This window comes from Mesoplodon mirus (assembly GCF_964341445.2).
Source record: "Mesoplodon mirus genome assembly, chromosome: 11".
In the NCBI taxonomy this organism is placed as follows: domain Eukaryota; kingdom Metazoa; phylum Chordata; class Mammalia; order Artiodactyla; family Ziphiidae; genus Mesoplodon; species Mesoplodon mirus.
The window spans coordinates 94,734,869-94,758,968 of NC_138987.1; the positions used below are offsets into that span (position 1 = coordinate 94,734,869).

At 34.8% G+C, this 24,100-nt stretch overlaps 1 long non-coding RNA gene across 1 annotated transcript; it reads left to right on the plus strand.

Annotated features, from left to right (window-relative positions):
* The first annotated feature begins 1,032 nt into the window (after positions 1-1,032).
* Positions 1,033-12,737, plus strand: LOC309812303. The gene is made up of 5 exons (XR_014295310.1): positions 1,033-1,806; positions 2,247-2,392; positions 5,700-5,806; positions 8,381-8,493; positions 12,102-12,737. It is a non-coding gene; the product is annotated as an uncharacterized lncRNA (long non-coding RNA).
* The last annotated feature ends 11,363 nt before the right edge of the window (positions 12,738-24,100 follow it).

Genomic DNA, 24,100 nt, shown 5'->3' on the forward strand with positions numbered 1-24,100 from the left:
CTTTTAATTATCCTCATGATGGTGGAGGGTTGAGTTGGCATAGACAAATAGCAGGCGATCTAAAACTCGCTTATGTGTTACTTAATTGTATTTTGTATTTTACTATTGGTTCGCATACACTTAGTCAAAGCAATATCCAATGATGACATTCCCCGAGCTTTAACCAATTGATAACCAGTGAAGGTGGCCCAAGAAGGGTGAGGTGCTGGCAGGAAACTAGGTGAGTATGAAAAACTGCAAACGTAAATTCACTAAGAGGAGAAGTCATTAGGATGTATCACTGAAAGGTGAGTTCAGGGCTACCTCTCTATCTGGGCTATGAATTGAATCTCTCTAGCACTATGCCTGCTCTTGGTGTATTACCATCAAGTGAGGGATAATGCTCTATTAGCCTGGACCTGGAGAGTACCTTTTTCAGGTATCAAAAACTGGGATGAAAGCAAAAACATAAAGTGCAATTCAGCCTGGTTTTTATTCTATAAAAACATAATGGGATGCCACATAAATGATTCAACATATTCCAATTTTGTATCTAGGTTAAGAAAGAATTTTATCTTTAGGAACATCCTTACTTCTGAATTATGGTTAACCTCGGTTATTTAACTTTTTAGTTTCTCATTTTTTATTTATCCTACCCACGGGCTTAATGTGAGGAACTTATAATAGCTGTGACTCATTTGCTTCCAATGTTAGTATCAGCGGATTTCAAACTTCAGTTTGCATCAGAATCATCTGGAGAGCTTGTGAAAATACAGTATGTTGGGCCCTACCTCAGAGTTTCTGATTTGGTGATTCTGGGGTAGGGCCCAAGAATTTACTTTTTTGTGTGTGTGTGTGTGGTACGTGGGCCTCTCACTGCTGTGGCCTCTTCCGTTGTGGAGCACAGGCTCCGGACGCGCAGGCTCAGCGGCCATGGCTCACGGGCCCAGCCGCTCCGTGGCATGTGGGATCTTCCCGGACTGGGGCATGAACCCGTGTCTCCTGCATCGGCAGGCGGACTCTCAACCACTGCGCCACCAGGGAAGCCCCTTCAGAATATTTTAACCTTACATTTTCTCTGATTGTACTTTCATTTTGTCAACATCGTTTATTTTGTAATTCTGAAATAGAGTAAATGGTCATAATAAAGTGATGTATTAAAGCCATTCACAATCTTAATTTTATAGTACGGCTTGAAGATTTTCAGACGGATTTTAAGTGCAATACACAAGATACAAAAGACACAAAAGAAAGAAACACTTCTGTACCAGAAGTTGAGGATCACTCAGTTTAACCACCTAGCACAGCTAAGTATCACTCTTTCTTATCGAATAAATTTTATGGATTATAGTTAATTGAACACGACATTTACAAAATAAGAAGTGTTAATGCAAGTTCATGTACCTGATGCACACTGAGACCAAACTGAAACTTCGGAATTTGGAGCAGAGAAAGGTTCATTGCAAGGCAGTGCAAGCAGACGAAGTGGTTCATGCCCTAAAAAACCTCGAGCTCCCTGAAGGGTTTCGGCAAAGCATTTTTAAAAGCCAGGTGCGGTGAGGGGGATGGATACATGGTCAGATCGTGCACAGTTCTCTGATTGGCTGATGGTGAGGTAACAGGTGGTGTCACCGGGGTTAAATTTATCAGTCCTTAGGCTCCAGGAGGCCTGGCGCTACGTGCTCATGGTCATCAAGTAGTTAACATCTTCTATTTGGTGGGGGGTTTCACATGTGCAAAACAACTCAGGAAATGTGCATCAAATACTATTATCTAGGTACTCAGAGAAGAGCTAAAGCAGAGGACATGGGGGAAGGCCTGTCCCAGGTAGGCCCCATAGGGTCCTGCTTCATTACAGAAGCTTCTGTTAGATTATTATATTGATCTGAGTATTTTGTGCTTGTTGATGAATTTTTCCCAATATATAATTGATCCCTTGGAATTAATACTATTTCCATATATTTACTTTGATGGATTTCTTCCTTCAGAGAGAACTGCTCCATTTTGCTGCAGTTTATTTGTATCTGAGAAGTCAAGATTTCACAATCTTAAATGGCCTTGGGTCTGTGACAGACAGTCTCTGACTCAACAGTATTCTTACCTACAGAATTTGGCAGGAGAGCTATTCCTAACATATGAGTTTGGGGATGCAGGGAAATCATCTATTGTCTGATCAATCAGTCTAAGCAATGAAGTACAGAAAAAGTACAGGTCTCTAAATGGTCTTGAGGTTGTGGATGATGGTGGTTTTTGTTTTCAAAATAAAGGCTATGACACATGTCAAGGAAAATGGTCCTGCTGTGGAAAAAACTGTTACTATTTTTCAAAAGAAGAGAAAAGTTGGAGTGAGAGCAAGAAGTCATGCAAAGACCTGGGTTCTAATCTCATTAAGATTGATGACCAAAAGGAACAGGTATGTTTATTAAACCTGAGTAAGTGCTTTAAGAGAAGTTCACATGTGTTCGGATGATTGTGTAGGCTTTCTTCCAATATTATTTGTTCAATTTGGTTTGAAGCCCTTATACAGATTGGTGTAGATTTACCTGCCGAGGAGGGGACATAGGAGTAACAGAGACCTGGAAGAATGATTTTTGAAACCAAGAGAAATAGCTTTTCTGTGGGTGTTGGGACCATGGAATGATTTTCAGTCTTTTGATTATGTGTGTTGCATCTTGACATTTTAGTATACATCAGACTGTTCAGTATTTAGCCTCTTGGGGCTAATTCGGGGCAAAAGAAAAACTGCCTTCTATGATATGAGCAGTCTAAAAGAGATAACATCTCATTGTATTGAATTCTATTCTTCCACCATCAGTATCTGGGAAGGATCACATTTCTAAGGGAGGATGAGTTTTTCACTTTCATGACCATAGAAAATATAGAATGAAAAATAAAGGGATATGGAAACATATGTATATGTATAACTGATTAAATTTGTTATAAAGCAAAAAAAAAAAAAAAAAAAAAAAGAAAAATAAAGAGAATGAATTTAGCTGGAACGATTCTTCAAAAATGATTTTGTTTTACTCATAATCCTGAATGACAGAGGAAGCTTCTCCTTCCTGGAAGAGAAAATCTAGATCACATTTGCCATCACTTATAAGGTTTGGGAACATAAAGCCAATCTAACAGATTTTGTAGATTTCCTTCTAATGATTCAATTTAGGCCCTGAGCTTCATTTATGATATTTAGTCCCAGCAATGTTATTTCTATTAGTGTCTTATAAAGCATGGGTTAAAGCCCTATGTTTTCTTGTTTATAAAATTTATATTATCAAAATAATATGAACGAGTCATTCTTTACTACAAAAACTGAATGACCTAAGTAATAGAATATGAAGTCAAAGAAATACAAATATCCAGATACAGATTACAAGTTCCTGATCGATTTAAACCTCAGTTGTGATCAATCAGTTCCTAAATGATATGAGTTTTATTTTACTCTCAGGAGTTTAACTTTTTTTAATCCACATTTTTCTTTTTCTTTTCTTTTCTTTTTTTTTTTGTGGTACGTGGGCCTCTCACTGTTGTGGCCTCTCCCGTTGCGGAGCACAGGCTCCGGACGCGCAGGCTCAGCGGCCATGGCTCAAGGGCCCAGCCACTCCGTGGCATGTAGGATCTTCCCGGACCGGGGCACGAACCCGTGTCCCCTGCATCGGCAGGCAGATTCTCAACCACTACACCACCAGGGAAGCCCCACATTTTTCTTGTAATTTCCAATTCTGTTCTCTTCAGTTTTATTCCTGCCATTGAAGTTTCTGGACTTTGAGTTTCAGTGAATCTTCTTATTCCTGTTATCCCTGTATTTCCATGAACTATTTTAGTTCCTTTGAAGTTTCTGAAAACTGTTAACATTGTTTAGAGTGAAAGCCATGACTCATACTCTGTTACCTCATTTGATGATAACCTTGCTGTCAGTATCTAAAACTGTACACTATACACTCTGCAAACTCTGGGACAGACTTTGTCCTGGGACAGCATTACTCTCACAATAATGGTTTAAGATTTTCAGTCTTTTGCTGCATTACAGAGCATAAGAATGTAATTAGAGCAGTGACTTAAATCCACTGGTATTTGAAAACAGAGATTGGCTTTTATACATTTATGTATACATCTAACAACTAGCAAAAATATATAAATGAAAGACCTAATGGACATTTAATTTTAGTGCTTTTTCAGAGACCTAGAAACAATAAAGTATATTTTGATGTGCCTCTATAATACCCATACATTTTTCCTAGGCATTAAAAATAAACTATTATAATATTCCTCTTGTACAATTTAATTATGGTGTAAAAATATTGATGTGTGTGTGTGTGTGTGTGTGAGAGAGAGAGAGAGAGAGAGAGGGAGAGAGACGGGGAGAGAGACTGAGACAGAGACATTGCTTTTAGGAAGGAGAATTTGTTGCTTCACATTTGCATCCATACAAAAATAATTGAAGTGAGTAAGATATATCAATTGGAATAATGATTACAGATAATTAACAATATTTTATATTAAAAGTGCTTCAGACACTGCATGAATTATTTTAGTGCACAAAATCTCCAAAACAGATAGTATGATTCCCATTTTATAGACAAGGAAAATGCTTAAGAAAGTTTATTTGCTTAAGTTTACATGCAAGTAAATAGAATGACTTGTTTTAAAACTTGTAGGTATAGTTTCTTCATTTTCACTGCTACATAATATTCCATAGTGCAGATATACTCTATCCATAGTCTAGATGATGGGAATTTGAGTTGTTTCCAATTTTTGTTGTTATGAATTGTCCTTCATTAAACATTCTTAAGCATGTCTCTTTGCAAGATTTTTCCATGTGTCCTATCTTTTCTTTATCACAAATCACCCTACGAGTGGAATCATTCGGTAATTGGGTATGTAAAAGTTCAATTTTATATAATAATTCCAAATTATTTTTCAGTATAATTTTAGCAACAGTTTTATTTGTTTCTTTTTGTTTTGTTTTATTTTGGCTGCATGTGGGATCTTAGTTCCCTGACCAGTGACTGAACCCATGCACCTTGCAGTGGAAACATGGAGTCCTAACCACTGGACCACCAGGGAAGTCCCTAGCAACAGTTTTAAAGATACCTTTGTTCTCTACCATCCCACAAACTTGGTGTTGTTATTCTTATTTTTTGCCAATTGAATAGCTGTCAATATATCTTTGTAGTTTTGATTTGCATTTCCCTGATCTCTAGTGAGCTTGTCCCTTCTCCACATTTATTGGCTACATGTTTTATTTATTTGAAACATAAGTTCTTAATTTTTGCCCATTTTTTTCTTATTGCATAGTTTAGTTTTCTTATTGATTTATGGGATATTTTATTTGTTCTTCAAACTAAATCACTACAGATATCTGCAGATTTCAGGCTTGTCTTTTTATGTTTTTTCAGGTATCTTTTAATGAAGAGAAGTTCTATGTTTAGAGCAGTCATCTTTACCTATGTATTCTGTTATACATGGTGATTTTTTTTTTTAAAGTCCATCACGTCCCTTCCTTTATATCTTTCATCCAGACATGAAGAACTGAGTGATTCGTTCATGAGGCCTTTCCAGTTTCATTTCTTCTCTTCACAATGAAGAAATTAGTGCCTGCTCTATTTATCGTAGGGGCATTTGAAGACAAATATGCCCAGTATTTTATGAGAATTTCCTGTAGCTAAGTGATATTGTTGATATTATGAATAATGCTAGTGATTCTAATTTTCCCACAGACCTTCATTCAGTCAGAAATAAAATACAGTCGTTGGGTTGGGTTAGAGAGGAGAGGAGCTAATCATCCCTGGATGTGGCTGGATGGCACTAATGCTTCTAAGAATCTGTAAGTTTTTATTTTATAGTCTCCCTCCTCCCTTTCATTCTCAGTACCTGATCCATAGATTACAGGTCAAGAACAGGAAATGATCCTTGGGGACTTAGGGAACATCTTTAATTCCAGTTGATCTCACTCCTCAGACTGGCAACCAAATGCAAATCTCAGGCCCCAAATAATCAGACCAAAAGAGCATTATTTCTTCCTGCATTCTTTGGCAGTAGGAACGAATGATAATAAACCAAATATGCCAAGTAATTTGTATAGCATATTAGAGGATGATAAATGCTATGGAGTGATATGCAGTCCAACACATTTTGCTATATCACAAAATACCTTTTTGTGTATGGAGGTAAAAAGAAGAGATTTCAAGGTTCTTGGTCAGCAATTGTAAGAATAGTTGTCAGTAATTTTCATGAGGTATATCTGGAATTCAGTTTAGTTCATAAAACAAACCTCAACAAACTTACACAAAGTATGTAAGAGCGAAATCACACAAAGTATGTTCTTTTGACCTCAGTGGATTTAATCTAGAAATCAATAATAGAAAAATATTTAAGACATCTCCAAATATTTGAAAACTAAACAACACTTTTAGAAATAATGCAAAGGTCAGACAAATCATGAGAGATATTTAAAAATATTTTGAAATGAATGAAGACAAACAAGAGATCAAACTGTGTGGGATAAAGTTAAATCAGTGTGTAGATGGAAATGTATATCATTAAATGCTTATATTGGAAGAAACTTTTCTAATCAATAATCTCAACTTCCACCTTGAGAACACAGACTAAGAAAATGAAATAAAAACTAAATCAAGTAAAGGAAGGAAATCATAAATTAAGAGCAGAAATTAGTGAAATCTGAAATAAAAATAATAAAATAAATGTAACAAGAAGTTTTGAAAAGATCAGTAACATTGATAAACCTCTGGCCAGACTGATCAAGAGAAAAAAATAGGCATAAAAGGCAAATACCAGGAATGAAAGAGCAACATTACTACAGATACTATTGGTATTAAGAGGATATTAAGAGAATATTATGAAGAACTTTTTGCCAATAAATTCTAAAGCTTAGATGACAGAGAAATTTCTTGAAAAAACATGATCTTGCAAAACACACAGAAGAAGAATTTGATAACCTGAATTGTTGTATATCTAAAGAAAGACACTGAGTTTGTAATTAAGACATTTCAGAGGAAATTCCAGATGGCTTCACTGGTGAATTCTACCAAATATTTAAAGAATAAAGAATAAAAATTTTAAAAATACTTCTTCCAGGAGATAGAAGAGAATCAAACATGTTCCAACCCATTTTGTACTATTTGTTACAAATAGTAACACACCGAATCGAGCAATTTATAAAAAAGAGTATACATCATGATTGATTGGAATTTATTCTGCATATGCAGAATTTATCCATCAATGTGATTTGCCTTACTGATTGACTAAAGAAGAAAGACCATATGCTCATCAGAAAACCTACAGCTAATAATATATTAAGCAGTGAAAGAATGAGTACTTTCTCCTTAACATTGCTTATAAGACAAGGATATGTGCTCTCGCCATTCCTATTTACCATCATAATGGAGGTCATTTCAGTGCAATAAGGCAAGAAAAAAAGTCATACAGATTGGAAAGGCAAGAAAAAAAGCCATACAGATTGGAAAGAGAAAACAAAGCTATGTTTATTTGCAAAATGACATAATTGTCTGCATAGAAAATTACAGAGTCTCTCCAAAGTCCTTCTAAAACTAATCAGGAAGTTAAGCATGGTTTCAGATACAAGAACAGCATATCAAAATCAATTATATTTCTATATACTAAAATTAAGTTATTGGAAATTGCAATAAACAAAAAGTACCATTTACAATAGTATCAAAAACATTAATTTGATAGTATAAATGTACCAAAATATGTGCACCATTTGTATGCTGAAAATTATAAAACACTAGTGAGAAAAATTGAAGAAGCCAAATAAATTGATAAATAAACCATGTTCCTGAACTGGAAGTCTAAATATTATGATGATTCCTCTTCTCCCCTAATTGATCTATAAATTTAAGCCAATCAAAATCAGAAACCCAGGGCTTCTCTGGTGGCACGGCGGTTGAGAGTCCGCCTGCCGATGCAGGGCGCACGGGTTCGTGCCCCGGTCCGGGAGGATCCCACGTGCCGCGGAGCGGCTGGGCCCGTGGGCCGTGGCCGCTGAGCCTGGGCGTCCGGAGCCTGTGCTCTGCAGTGGGGGAGGCCACAACAGTGAGAGGCCCGCATACCGCAAAAAAAAAAAAAAAAAAAAAAAAAAAAATCAGAAACCCAGTACGCTTTTATTCTGTAGAAATTTACACACTGATATTTTTTTAAATGCACTTTAGTTTTTAGAACAATATACATTTACAGAAAAATTTGAAGGTAGTGTAGAATTCCCATATACTCTGCACTCAGTTCCTCTGTAATACATGTTATACTAGTATTGCATATTTGTTATAATTAATAAACCAACACTGATATATTTTTATTAACCTTAATCCATAATTTATTCATGCTTCCTTAATTTTTTACCTATGTCATTTTTCTATTCCAGGATCCCATCCAGGTTACCACATTACGTTTAGTTGGCATGTCTCCTTAGGCTCCCCGTGGCTGTTACAGGCTTCCCTTGTTTTTGATGATCCTGATAATTTTGAGGAGCGCTAGGTAGGTATATTTTAGAATATCCCTCAATTGAGATTTATCTGACATTTTTCTCATGAGTAGGATGGGGTTATACGTTTTGAGCAGGACCACAGAGTGCCATTTTTGTCATTTCATATCAAGAGAACAAACTGTGAATATGACTTATCACTGTTGATGTCACCTTTGCTCACTGAGGAGGTGTCTGTCAGGTTTTCCACTCTAAAGTTACTCTTTTTTCCCCTTTCCATATGATTCTATAATAATTTCTTTGGAAGGAAATCATTATGTGCAGTAAACACTTAAAAGGAGTAAGGAGTTAGGTCCCAACATCTTCAGGCAGGAGCATCTACATAATTTATTTGGAATTATTCTGCACTGGAGATTTGTCTCATCTCCCCCATTTATTTAAGTATTCAATCATTTATACTACTATGGACTCATGGATATTTATTTTATATTTTGGGTTATAATGCAACACTACCTTTTTTTTTGTTTGTTTTTGCTGCTTAAACTGTTCCAGCTTTCGCCATTGGGAATTCCTTTACTAGTTCCTCAACCCTGTTGACATACCCCTATCATTTTAAACTTCTCCATCTTCTAGAACTATGAAAAGCTCCAGGCTCTTCTTATATATTTCCTACCCGGATCTTAGAATCAGTCATTTTTCCAAGGAGCTCTGATTCCATTTACTGGGTAATGGAGTTATAATTAAAAAATCCCCACTAAGTGAAATTTTTTTCTTTGCAAAAAAAATGTCAAAACGATTTAGAAAAAGAACAAGCAGTAGAACTCACATTACTTCAAGACTTACTATATAGTCACAATAATCAAGATTTTGGTGAAAGAAGATAGATATTCAGATCAATGGAGCAGGATAGAGAGTTTAGAAATAGATCCATGCATATTGGCCAATTTATTTTTGACAAAAGTGCCATGATATTTCAACAGAAGAGTACAGTTTTCAAAATGTGGTGCTGGCATAATTAGACATCTCTATGCAAACATTTTTTAGAAAGGCACTCAATCCATACTTTGCACCATATACAAAAATTAACTTGAAATGGAGTACAAAATTCAATGTAAGCTTAGAGTTTCTTAAAGAATGCATAGGAAAAACACCTTCAATTTCAGGTTAATTAAAAATTTCTTAAAATACAAAAACATAAATTATGATTTAAAAAATTATTAACTGCACTTCATCAAGTTGCAAACTTGTGCTCATCTAAACTTCTAAAAACTTCTAAAGACAATGTTAAGAGAATACAATGTAAGGCTGAAAGACAATTTTTATAAAACACATGTTGGATAAAATATCAGTATTTAAAATATATAAAGAGCTCTCAGAACTCAATAAGAAGAAAACAATACAATAAAAATAGGCAAAAGATTTTAATTAATACTTTACCATAGGAGATATGAGGTTAACAAAAAACATATGAAAAGATGGTGCACATCATTTATTCATTAGAGAAATACAAATTTAAACCACAGTTAAATTATACCATGCCTTTATTAAAATGGTGTTAAAAATTGACAATATTAAATGTGGGAAGGTTACAAGCAAATGGAACTGTCACACACTGCTAATGGAATGCAAAATGGTACAGCCACTTTGCAAAACAGTTGGTAGTTTAGCTACTGATAAGGAAACAGACTCAGAAGTTTGGACTTGCCAGAGAGCACAAAATCTATTAGTTGTGGTGCAGGTCGCAAACACTGATCGATTCAAGATACTGTTTATTCTCTTTCTGGTATACTATACTGTCTTTCTCCTAAAAATTAAGGAATCAAATGGAAATGTGTACACAATTCATACATAATAATGACTTTAATTATTGTTGACATTAAATGCCAGATAAAATGTGCATGATAGTGACAAAGTTTGCAAGATTGCTTACTAACTCTGTGTGACTTGCAGAAATTGAGTATATAGAATTTTGCTTCCTAACACTCATGAGAAGCACTGATACTCTCTCACTCCACCTGCCTGTGCTCATAATCTCTGTGATCTGGCATCTACATGTGAAGGGGGCAGAAGTGGAGGGTCCGATGTATCTCAGAGGCTAGAATATAGGTACAGCCCATAACAAAGCAAAGATATTCTGAAATGAGAGAGATATAGTCTAGAACTTCCAAGAGTCAGAGTTTTCATAAGGAAAAATTATTGTCTTCTGTTATTGTTGTTTCATTAGGTAGCAAGACAAGCAATTTACTTCTCACAAATATAGTACATGAATTTGGAACAGTCAAAAGCAGCCATCCTCGTCGCTGCTATACTTGCACAGTTTCCATCCTTTGATTCTTTCCAATCACTTAACATAAAATAAAAGTATATGAGTAATGTAAAACATGCATTCACTAATGCAGACATAATAAGAAATATTGGTCCAAAGTTAAGGTGGTATATTTTTTCTTTCCTTTTAGGAAACTATCACTTGGTGCCCTAGCCTTTCCCAAAGGGTACCTTATGAGGATTACAGGAATGAAGTTGAAAAGCCTCCCTCTCTCCATATACTCATTTCCTGAACTTAAATTCTTTGTGTGTGTGTGTGTCCATATGTACATGTACATGCCTATACATGTATGCATATATGTCTATATATGAATGTGCATTTTTCCTATATACTTTCAGAAATGTAAATCAGAATCTGTGATTACAGAACTTATTAATTACTATCTATTCTAGAGACTTACAATTTGAGGAAAAGTGATAAACTTTCTTCCCACTTCCATGGACTTCTGTTTCCTTTACGGGACAATCCAACCCAATAGAAATAGGATAGTTGACTTTGAATGAAGTTCTGCAATAAAAAAGGATATATTCTGTGAGAAAAATTCTTTTTATATTTCTGAAATGAAATAATAATCTTAATATTATTATTTTGAATAACAAAAACTATAAAAATCAACTTCATCCTCATTCCGTTCAAATGATAAATAATGGAATCTCAGTTATATTTTATTAACTATAGTGGCATAAATGAGACATAAACTAACACTCTCTTAGTTTACCTATCTTTATTTAGACTTCAGACTCAAATTTTTAAAATTTCCTTTCAAAACTTATACCTGTAGCTCAAAGACAAATCTGAGCAAAGTTTGATTTGTACTTTGAGGTCCAGGTGTGATAGCTGTGAGATTTCTATGAATGTTTTACATTTTGTTCCACAAGTACTCTGTTTATTTTTTGTGTAGTGGGCATCTTGAAGAAGTGGTCCCTATGCTATCAGATGAGGTGTTTTTATAGCTGGCTGGAAATTACTTGATACTCATCTTGTACCTTAATTTTTACAACATGTATGCACATATATTATCTCACATGATCTTCCTAAATATGTTGGAAAGAAAATATAGCCAGTTTTATTACAAACAAAATAACGTGTGAAAGGGAGTTAAAGCAAGAGTTTCTGACTGTAAATTTTATGTTTCCCTATTCTGTTTTGTCACCCTTAGTTTTTATTTTCTTTTTTTCTTCCCCCATAGAGAAGATGACAAAAACTTAGTCCATCTACCTAGAAAAAAAATTACATATATACATCTAGACATAAAATTTGGCATTCAATTTTAGGGTTTTCATAAATGCTTTTCTTTCTTTCTTTTTTTTTTTTTTTTTTGGCCATGCCATGCAGCATGTGGGATCTTAGTTCCCCAGCCAGGGATCGAACACGTGCCCCCTGCGTTGGAAGCATGGAGTCTCAACCACTGGACCTCTAGGGAAGTCCCAATGCTTTTATTTCTTGATGAAGATACCCTGCATGAAAGATCAGGGCTTCTAGACTCTGAAACTAATTCCTGGACCCTCTGTATATCTATGGACGCCAAGTTAAGATTTCTTATGTCAAAAGATACAGTGGATAAAGTAAGAGGATTATTGAATATGACATATTTTACAATGTTCCTTTGAAATTCTGTAAAATTCTATAAAAAGGCTTCGGGTAAACAAAGTTAAGGTACAGACACTCATAGGAAAAGCCAAATGTTCCATGGGCTAACACCTCTCGCCTCTTTCCTAATGTTTCTATAATAATTCTGGGTGGTAGAGTATAGTATAAATACTTCTGAAAATCTGGTCATTATCCATATAAATTCTATAGTTCGTACCTAAGAAAGCTATAAGGGGTTTTCTCACTAAAATGTGATTATTAATTTATGTTGGACAGAGACACATTTTATATTTGCTCCCTTACCTGGCTACTTTTAAATATGTTATATTTTCATATAAACTCTCTAACCTGTCTGTAAATAAAGTCAAATTTTAAAATTTACCCTATCAACAACAGTTTTCTTTTCTTTTTTTTACTAGAGATATAAATGACATAAGGTTATATTAGTTTCAGGTGTACAATATAATGACTTGCTATTTGTATGTATTGCAAAATGATTACCACAAAAGTCTAGTTAACATTCATTACCTACATGCATTTTCTATTGGAGTCAAAAGAAGTTTATTTCAGACTCTATGAATGTCTTCTTTTCAGGTTCAGATTTGCTTTGTTTTCTTGATGGTTTCCAAGTTCATATTTTTATAGCTATTTATGAGTTGTTAAAAGTCAAGGATATAGGTAATTGGATTAGTACAGAAAACTGAGTGATTCTTAGTGTCTATTTATCTATGAGCAGATATTAACCTGGAATGTAAGAATATATATATTTTTGAAAGAATAACGGTAAATTAGTTCTACATCCAAAGCAAGACATAATGATAAGGATTATGAAATATTTACTTCAGTTTTCTTGGACACTAGTATGAGTTAAAATTTAATATGAGTTGAAATTAATTGATCTTCAACTTTAAATTCATATTGAGCTTTTCCTTTTACCTCAAGCTCAGTGAATGCTGTATTTCTAGATTTTGTTAGAGGTAAAATGATATTTTTTTCAGAGAGGCTAAAGCTAAATTTCCATGAAATTATCAATATAGAAATACAACTATCTCTGATATATTTTAAGGATAAAATTTTTTTTCTAATTGCTTCATGTTCGCCTTTATGTTTGCTATACTGTAAAAATTCTAATTGTGGATGAGTTAGATGAATTAAATGAAATTCTAATTTCATTTCTACTTGTATTTCTGACTTTAATATGAGAACTGTCTCGATCTGAATCAACTTACAACTGTAAACTATGCTGGCCACTCAAATATTATCAAGCATTGAGATTTAGCCAACAGTTAATGGCTAGACAAATACAGTGAAAACAGAAAATATACATCACCAGTTCTTTCTCATCTTCTATATTAAGAAGTGTGGAGTTCATTCCCTTGCAGATTTTTTTGCTCTCTTCAAAGTTCTTCAATTCATCCGAAAAATAATAACATTTATCTCCACAACATGACCATTTAGTTTTACATGTGCTGCTTTCCCTTCCTTGAAAACAAAAGATATTCCCCAAAGACCATTCAGTATGCATCTTGAAAGGAATGCTCTGGAGCTCAGAGATTGAGGAATCTTTTCTTGTCTTTGTAAAAACATTTATTTCATGAGATGGATGGACTTCATTTCTGTTTTCTGAAAGGAGCCCTGGCCTTGGGGAGATGACTTATATCCCTCCAAATCTATGCATAATATTATTTTTTGTTTTATTTTATTTTTTAACACCTTTATTAGAGTATAATTGCTTTACAATGGTGTCTCAGTTTCTGCCTTATAACAAAGTGAATCAGTTATACATATACATAGGTCCCCGTATCTCTTCCCTCTTGCATCTCCCTCCCTCCCACCCTCCCTATCCCACCCCTCTAGGTGGTCACAAAGCACCGAGCTGATCTCCCTGTGCTATGTGGCTGCTTCCCACTAGCTATCTATTTTACGTTTGGTAGTGTATATATGTCAAAAATGCATAATATTATTAAAATTCTCTAGGACACATTTCTTAGAAAATTGATATTTTCCCTCACAACCTCTATGGAGAAGACTTCACAATAGAAAATAGCTTCTTTGTATTCTCTAGACTGAGTAAAATCTATAGGTACAGAGCTCATCTTAGCTTAGTACATTAACTTAGTACCTGATCAACATACCCATATCAGAATGTATAATAATGATTAGAGAATAAGCTAAAGGAGAGATAGGATTTTTTTGTAGAAAAAGTATTATTTTGAGAAATGGTGATTTAAAAGAATATATTATCATGTATACAGAAGAATCTAACCCCTGGGAAAGACTGAGGTTTTTTTTTTCCAATTAAATAAAATGAAAGTTGGGTTCCACAACTGGCTGAGTCTAAAAGAAAATCCAATTTGAGCAGGTTATCAAGTGATTGAGAGAAACAGAGAAGAAACTTGTTGGTCTCAGTCTTCAATTCATAACTGCATACCTCTGTTAAGTGGTTTCTCTTTGAAAGTCATGTTCTTAAATGTTGAATTGTCTTCTTGCGTTACGTTATCTGATGAAGGCTTCGGTAATCGGCCCTGGAAAACTTTACTGTACATTATTAGCTCAAGGAAAACATAACATGGGGTAGACTAAAAGGCACAATTCAAATTTTAATATGTCAGTTAATGTTCAGGAGTTTTATTCCCGTGCTTTTTAGGCATCTCTTCTCTGCATATGATTTATATATACACTTACATCTCATTTGTTCAAAATACATTAATGATAAAACATCTTACTAGACCTTGATGATAGAAAGATGAAAAATACAAAGCCTCTGTCCTCAAGAAACTCACTCATTGGAATTGGGAGAGTATGCAATTAGAGGACTGCATGTTCAGTGATGTAGCAAAGGTAATCAGGTAGAACTCAGAAGAGGGTTGACTGACTAAATGTAGGTTCTATAATAGTGTGACAGGTCAGCAAGACTTCACATATTAGAGTTAATTTTAAATTTGTTTTCTGGCTATGTATGAGAAAGAGGTAGGAAAGTGAAAAGGATGGACAATAAAATTCTAGATTGCTGCAGTCATTTTCCCAAAGTAGAGAAATGGGGAGAAAATGACATATTAAGGTATTCCAAAGTTAGTCAGTACTCCAAAAGATAGGCTGTATATAAGGGATTTCAGGGAGATCTATAAAGGATCTGTACAGGACTATAAAGGAAGACAGAAATTACATCATAATAAAATCTTTTATGGATGCTAAGTTATTTGGATTTTTAAGGTAAGGCCCATGATTTCAACATTTCAAATTTCTATGCCAATACATTTGAGAAATATCAGTAATGTTCAACACTCTGCTAGTGATTCTAATGGCCTTAATCATTAAAAAGTCTGCCTGACTACCCCAGAAGTTGTGTTACTCCTTCACAATCATTGATATGGTGGCTGTTTAGCTTTTGAAAACTACTCAACAGTAAAGCCAAATGGTCGGATTTTAAAACATCACTTCATTGCTAGGCAAAGGATGAATAGAAGTGTAAAGATACTGGAATCATGAAGAATAATACAGAGGCAGGATTGCTCTACTGAATTTTTTATGCTGCAATCCTACAGTTGTACCATTACTGTCTATATACTTGTCAGTTAGTCGACTCAAAAGATCTTACACAGCTCAATGTCTTCTTACAAAACAGTATAATACTCATTATATTCTTTTATTTCTTCTCATTTAAGCCAACACTATCCACCTAAGGGGATCCCAAAATTTGGATTTAAAACTGAATTTATTGTTCTCCTTTACCTCCCACAGCTCAGCAGTCATGAAATCTACCCCAAATGTTTATTCCTCTATAAATATCTGCATTTCTTCCCCCTTATCCATTTATAATTCTTCTTTAGATAAATAAATTTTAAAAAGATAGTCATGTACATGTCCAGCATTATCTCTATTTCAAGAATCTTGAAGAGTGATTGTTACTGATAACTGAAGGTAGAGGAGTTGTAGGAAGAATAGCTTGCTAAAAAAAAAAAAAGTCTTACTCCTTGTCTGATAAACATTTTCTAAATAGTCCATTTCTGAATCTATCGATGGGAGGCCCTTACTATCTTTCTGTGGAAAGTCTATGATAAGATCTTCCTTAAATGGTTAGATGGTTTATTTCTTATGGCTTTTGTGTTTTGATTATAAAATGATAAGAACAACATTTGAGTGGTTACAATGTGGCACAAATTATTCTTAATACTTTAATATATGAATTCTTAATTTATTTAATATTTATGACAACATAAAATGTTGGTCCTAGATACATGATAAAAATATCTTAATTTGTTAATTTTGTTCAATAATTTTTTTTTCTTTTGGTTAGCTGTCTTCCATTTTTCCACAATTTAAAAAGGTAATTTTTGTATTAGAGTCTTTTAAAATATTGATGATGACTGCTTATATCTTTAAATTAATCTCACACTTATCAGAATGTTTCCTATAAAGAGAATCGTTGATGGCTATATGTAATATATAACTTATTTTTAAGAGGGAATAAATATTTTATGATAAGTATATAAATTATTATTAAATTAAAAAATGTTCTTTTAAAACTTTAAACTTTTATTAATCACTGCTTTTAAACTCTAGTCATTTATGTGCCTGGAGACAATTTTTGCTATGTCTGCACTCAATCCATATGATTATTTATGCAATATTTTATGTCAACTATTTTTCAACTTAAAGGTAATTTGAAGGAAAAATTTATGTCATCACCATAAATGGGGCCCTATCTTTTTTGCCATAATGAATTACAAGTAACCTGTAACTATTAAAACATAAATTGTATCCATCTATCTCCAAAACTATTCAAGGTAAGGATGAATGTACCACATTTTTAAAAAATGATTGAATTCTTATCTATTTATTAAATTACATTGGTAAAAAAAATAAATAAAAATAAAACAAAATTTGGCAGGAAGCTCATCCTCATAGAGCCGGAAGAGAAAAAAAGTGAAAAATATATTACTTCAAAATTCTATATATGCATTAATTATAGGGAATCTTTGGGTGGAATTACAACACTGTCTTGAGGTACTTTGATTACTATACAACCTGATTCATCCTAAGGCTGTTCCTTGCCTTCCTCTCTCTTTGAGGTAAGAACTGAATGAATCTCACACAAAAATTGCAGATTACTTGTCTCAATGTTGCTATAATATGTTAGATGCAGGATTGAGAGAGAGGAAATATATTTGAATCTAGAAAATACTAAATAGTCTTCCGTGGTATGTAAGGTATCATGAAAAGTGCCATGGCAAGGGGATACAGACATTTTAACTTCTAAAGAGCATATTCACAATCAATACAGAAGAGCCTCCCTCCAGAATGGTGGCAGGATAAGCTCAGTAGAACTACTCCTGGGGCTTCCCTGGTGGCACAGTGGTTAAGAATCTGTCTGACAATGTTAGGGACACGGGTTCCAGCCCTGGTCCAGGAAGATCCCACATGCTGCGGAGCAACTGGGCCCATGTACCAGAACTACTGAGCCTGCACTCTAGAGCCTGCAAGCCACAACTACTGAGCCCATGTACCACAACTACTGAGCCCACGCACCACAACTACTGAAGCCCATGTGCCACAACTACGGAAGTCTGTGTGCCACAACTACTGAAGGCTGCATGCCTAGAGCCTGTGCTCCGCAACAAGAGAAGCCATCACAATAAGAAGCCCCTGCATTGCAATGAAAAGTAGCCCCCCGCTCTCTGCAACTAGAGAAAGCCCGCGTGCAGCAACAAAGACCCAACACAGCCAAAAAATAAATAAATAAATAAATAAATAAATAAATAAATAAATTTATTAAAGAAAAAAGAACTACTCCTCAGCACAACAACCACAACTGATGAAAACAACTGTTATTAAAAAAAACCCACCATTTAAAGTTTTTAGAACTTGTCTTAAGGGTATAGGTTAAATTAAGAAATATTTGTTCAAGAAAATCTACTAAATCTTGATAAGAACAGTGAGAGTCTGTAGCACTGGAGCTGTTCCCCCTCCCTACCTGAGCTCAGCATCATGGATGATTCACTGTAAGTGGATGTGGCCGAGAAGAATAAGTTCCTCCTCCCCAAGTTCCCAGTTCGTGGTATCTCTACATAGATATATAGTCTAAGACTAGGTTATCTCTAATGGAAGGGAAGGCCACCAACATTTCTAATTCCTTCCAGCTCCACATTGGAAAGGCTAAATTCCAGGCAGTTGCAGTTATAAGGTTGGCACCCCTGTCTTTCACCCACCTCATACTTACAGAGTAGGGGCACTCCCCCAGCTGGAGCAAGCCAAAAATATTGGAGCACTGATTGCTCCCATCCCAGCTCACTAGTAGGGAGGAGGAGCCTACCCAGGAGAGGCAGGCCAAGAATACCAGAGGTTACAGTTCCCTTTTCCCAGGACCAGCTCAAGGGTGCTACTAAGAGCAATGTGCCCCTGGCCCTGATCACAGCTCCAGGGAAATGTCACAGAGATTTTGTCCAGGGAAAAAGTAATGTCATAAGAACAGAGAGCTCCAAATCTTTCCCCAAAGGAACGGACTTTATCTGATCAGGAAAGTTCAAGCTTAGGGATGCTCTTGAAAATGATGGAGATTTGGAATGGGGGTGTTAAACAGTTAAGAGGAGGGTGGTAGCTCTGTGAAAGTAATAATCTTAAACACAGGCTGCTTAGTTTATCAGAGAGAATCAAGGAAAGAGATAGCTAAGAAAAGCCTTCTTGGGATCAGGGCAAATGTCAAAGATTGGCCTCAAGAACTACCCCTGAAAAAGGACCCAAATCAAATTGGATTAAACTGTGGAACAGTTTTATTCCCTGGGCATTGTCAAAAATAAAAGAGCAATCAGCCAGCAGTCTAACAGACGGGTGTGACAGCAACAGAGGCAGATATCTTAACAGAGACCAGGGAAAGAGAGAGTCAAAGAAAGCCCTGATGAAATCATTGCTATCTCTGGGGGACTGTGCACGTGTTCAGGGACGCATCTTCTGGTGAAAGACTGAACGCTTTCCCCCTAAGATCAGGAACAAGACAAGACTGTGCACTTTCACTTCTTCTATTCAACACTGTACGTGAGGTTCTAGTTAGTCACAGTGTTCAAGAATATGACATAAAATGATCCAGATTTGAAGGAAAAAAAAAGCAAAATTATCTCTTTCTATATGTCATAATGTTGTATATAAGAAATCTGAAGGAATCCACTGAAAATGTATTAGAACTAATGAACAAATTCTGCAAGATTGCATCCTATAAGAGCAACATGAAAAAATCAACTGTATTTCTATACATTAGCAATGAATAATCTGAAAATAAAATTAAGAAAACAATTCTGTTTATAGTAGCATCAAAAATAATAAAATAATCAGGAATAAATTTAACAAAAGAAGTGTAAAACATATCCTTTAAAAACTAAATAAAATTTGTTAAAAAATTAAAGACCTAAATAAATGGAAAGATATCCCATATTCACCTTACATCACATATGAAAATTAACTCAAAATGGATCAAACACACAAATATGAATTAAAACTATAAAATTCTTAGAAGATAACATAGGTGCAAATTTTTGTGATCCTATCTTAGGCAATGATTTCTTAGGTATGATACCAAAAGCACAAGTGACCAAAGCGAAAATAGATAAATTGGACTTCATCAAAATTTAACATTTTTATGCATTAAAAGTGACTACAAGAGAGTAAAAAGTAACACAAATGATGGGAGAAAATATTTTCAAATTGTATATCTGATAAGAGATTAATATATAGGTTAATTATATCCATACAATGGAATATTTTTTGGCAATAAGAGAGAATGCCATATTGAAACATTGCTTCATGAATGAACCTTGGAAACAACATATTAAGTGAAAGAAGCCAGTCACAAAAGACCATGTATTATATGATTGCATTTTTATGAAATGTTGAGAATAGGAAAATCTACAGAGACATAAAATAGATTAGTGGTTGCTTCAGGCTGGCAAATTTGGAGGGAAATGAGAAACAACTGCTAATGGGTATGGGATTGCTTTTTGGAGTCATGAAAATATTCTAATACTGATTATAATTACATTTGTACAACTTTGAATATACTAGAAGCCATTGAATTTTACATTGTAAAAGGGGGAATTTATGGCAGGATAATTGTATCTCAATACAAGTAATATATATCTATTATATACACAACTATAGATATACACACAGTTCAGAGAGCTTCGTTTGCAAACCAGGAAGCCTGAAGCCAAGGCTCAGCTATGTCACTAAACAGCATGATGTTCTTTAAAAAATATACACAGAGAACTGTAAGCACTCAACTGACTGCAAGTGACTGTAACTTCCTTTAATGCAAGACTTGTTAGTTACTAATTTATGTTTGAAACACCTGCAGAGTCTAATATGAAAAGAAAATGATCTAGAGCAGTGGTTCTTAACTGGGAGTGATTTTACCCTCTGAGGAATATTGACACCATCTGGAGACATTTTGGTTGTAATTACCATCATTTAGTGAGTAGATGACAGGGATGCTGCTAAATAGTTTATGAAGCACAGGACAGCATCCCTAACAATCATTCCACCAAAATATCAATAGTGATGAGGTTTAGAAACCCTGATCTAGGGAGAAAATTGCAAGATAAAAATAATAAAAGGTCACAAAATGGGTTTTAGACAGAGAGAACTAACATCTGGTTAGGGAATTAGAAAATACGTCATGGATGATTTAGAAAAGGCATCCATGTCCTATGAGATGGGTCTTGAGGGATGCATAAAATTTCCATAGGCAGAGATAGGCTACATGAGGAAGGCTGTCCAGATCAAGGGAACAGCATAGACAAATGTGCTGGGGCGGAGAAACTTAAGAGAACATGCGGGGAACAGAAAATGATCTAGAATTATTTGAAGCCAATTTGGACGTAGGGAGTAAAGCTTAAAATCATTTGGTTGAAATAAAATTGTGATTCACGAAAGCAAATATAAGTAAGGGAATTTTAACATAATTCAGTAGAGGACGAAAAACTGTTAACGGTTTCTTGGCATTTTGATGACGTGATCATAGATATATTTGGAGAAGTTTATTTGGCAATTGCAATAGGACTTTGAAAGTCTGTTGACTTCAGGATAAATTAGGAGGTGACAGTAATAGTACAGGAGAAAAGTATTGTTGGGTTGTATTAGGTGTTTGTGAGAATAAACAATTAAAAATAAGTAGATTTGAGCTGCAGAATGGAGATTGGAAGAGGGCTTGACTGTTTACTGAAAGGTGTCACAGAGTACAGAGAAAATTAATGTTGACACAGTATGATCCGTCATCAACAAAACCTGAAATATAGTCTTTCCTGGAAATATCCTGAATATGATCCAGGCTATGTAAGTAAAGAAAAAATCAAAAGCTTTTGAGGAACTTGATAAATGGGCAAGTGATTACATTAGTGGTGAAGGTGGAAGGGTAGCAAACTGGAGATCATAGCTATGGAACTACTAGGAAAGGGAAGACTGGTAAAAATATTAATTCTTAAGGGAGGAGACATTTGGTTCAGGTCGCAGATCTTTTTTAACTTACCCATGAATCCCAAGACTCCTGTTGTTAAAAGGAGAAAGAAACAGAAGATTCCAAGAATCACTATAGTGGGAAACCAGGCAAATGGAACTGAAGACCCTGCCCAGAGAGAAAAAAAAAGAGGCTGAGGAGATCAGCAAAGGAAAGACTGAATTACAGGGTTTAGAGGGAGATGTTCCGTAAATTCAAGACCCTAACTCTTGAATGTCTTCAAACTTGAAATTATAAACTGAAAGGGATACTGTACAATTTGAAACATCAACAGACTGAGAGTTAGATGCCTGGGTTCTACTCCCTATTCTGCTACTATATACCTCTTAGGGAAGTCACTTATTCTAACTTTACCAAAATAATCCTCTGATTCATCTTCATGATTTATGAATACAAAGTGAATACTAGATATGTGGACTGGGTTTTTGAGATGCAAACATACTTCTAAATAAAACATATCTGGGGCTTCCCTGGTGGCGCAGTGATTGAGAATCTGCCTGCCAATGCAGCGGACACGGATTCGAGCCCTGGTCTGGGAAGATTCCACGTGCCGTGGAGCAACTGGGCCCATGAGCCACAATTACTGAGCCTGCGCGTCTGGAGCCTGTGCTGCGCAACAAGAGAGGCTGCGATAGTGAGAGGCCTGTGCACCGCTATGAAGAGTGGCCCCCGCTTGCCACAACTAGAGAAAGCCCTCGCACAGAAGCGAAGGCCCAACACAGCCATAACTAACTAACTAAATAAATAAATAAATAAACTAAACAAAACATATCTGTATAGGCAATTTTATTGACCCATAGTCAGAAGATATTTATTATCCTGTAAATATCACATGCTTGCATATATATATAAATATCCATCATTTTCTCATTGGAGCCTCACTACAGTTCTTCAACAGTAGAAGAAATTATAATTCCAAACATGTATCAAATAATGTTAATCAAATATTATTTCTTGAAACTTCATAAAATGAGTGGATATAGACATCAGGAGATTCACAATTGTTTCCAAATTGAAAAGCAGTAATTTTCCTACTTGATTTGCTCAGTTATGAATTTATGTATATAGCACCAAAACTACATTAATTATCTGGAATAATCTAAATATGGACATTTCACTTTCAATACCATTTTTTTGTTTAGATTATAAGATATAGTTTAAGCAACCTCATGAAACTGGGCAGGCTAACATAGTTATTTGCAACTGTGGTAAGCTGAGCAATTGGAGGACAGGTAAGCTAGGTCCTCTACATAAACTTTACCTTTTCCTTCAGGTGATTCAGTTCTTGTTATCTTTGTCCGATTGGACTTTGTAGTGCATATTTTCATTTCTGCATAAATTAGCTGCTCTTTTTTCTCTGGAGATTAAAAGAGAGACGTGGTTACCACGCCATAGTCACACTGTTTCTTAGAAAGCATGTAGGTTATCAGTATGTGTGAAGGGAGTTGACAGAATAGGATTTTTTCCAAATCGAGGAGATCTATCTACTTGTTTTCTTCTTACCATGTGAAGTCCATCAGGTAAATCTTTTAAGTAACAAGATCTTGAAAAAGAGTTAGACATAATGTGTCATATGATAAATTATAATGAAATTCTTTAGAAAAATTATTTAACAAGGAAAAGAAAATAATATCAGAATTCAGTAGGAACTGGGAGAAAAAATACTCACTTTCTTTTTGCTTCTGCTTCTTGGAAGGAATGAGTTTCAACTCTGCATATTCTGGTTGTTTTTCATTCATCTCTAAAAATTTTTGAGATAAAATTCTAAGACGCAGAAATCAACAGTTCTTTTTGAAACTAAGTGTTCAAATTCTATCTTTCTGAGTTCTCTGTGTATTATTGAAATCACTATTTCATACCATTTAAATACTGTTGCATGATTTTACTTCTGCAATTTTCTTCCAAGGAAGATTTTTGCCTCAGATTATTTTCTTTCTCATTCTTAAAATTATCAGTCACCAGCATCTCTTTAGATGTTATTTCACCTGTTACCTGGAGTTCTCCAAATGTGGTATTTAACTTTAAAAGGGTAACAGTGCTATGATCTATGAAATGTTTATACTACACTTAAAAACTGTCCCTATCCAGAAAAATAAAAAGATAGTTTTTATGAGTCATTTTGTATTGTAAAGATAAATAGTGTTACATAATAGGTTATTCTAAAATTTCTCTTTCAGGAGTTCTCCTGATTTTTTTTCTATTTATCTTCACTCTTTTTTTTTATGATTAAAGATAGTTTACT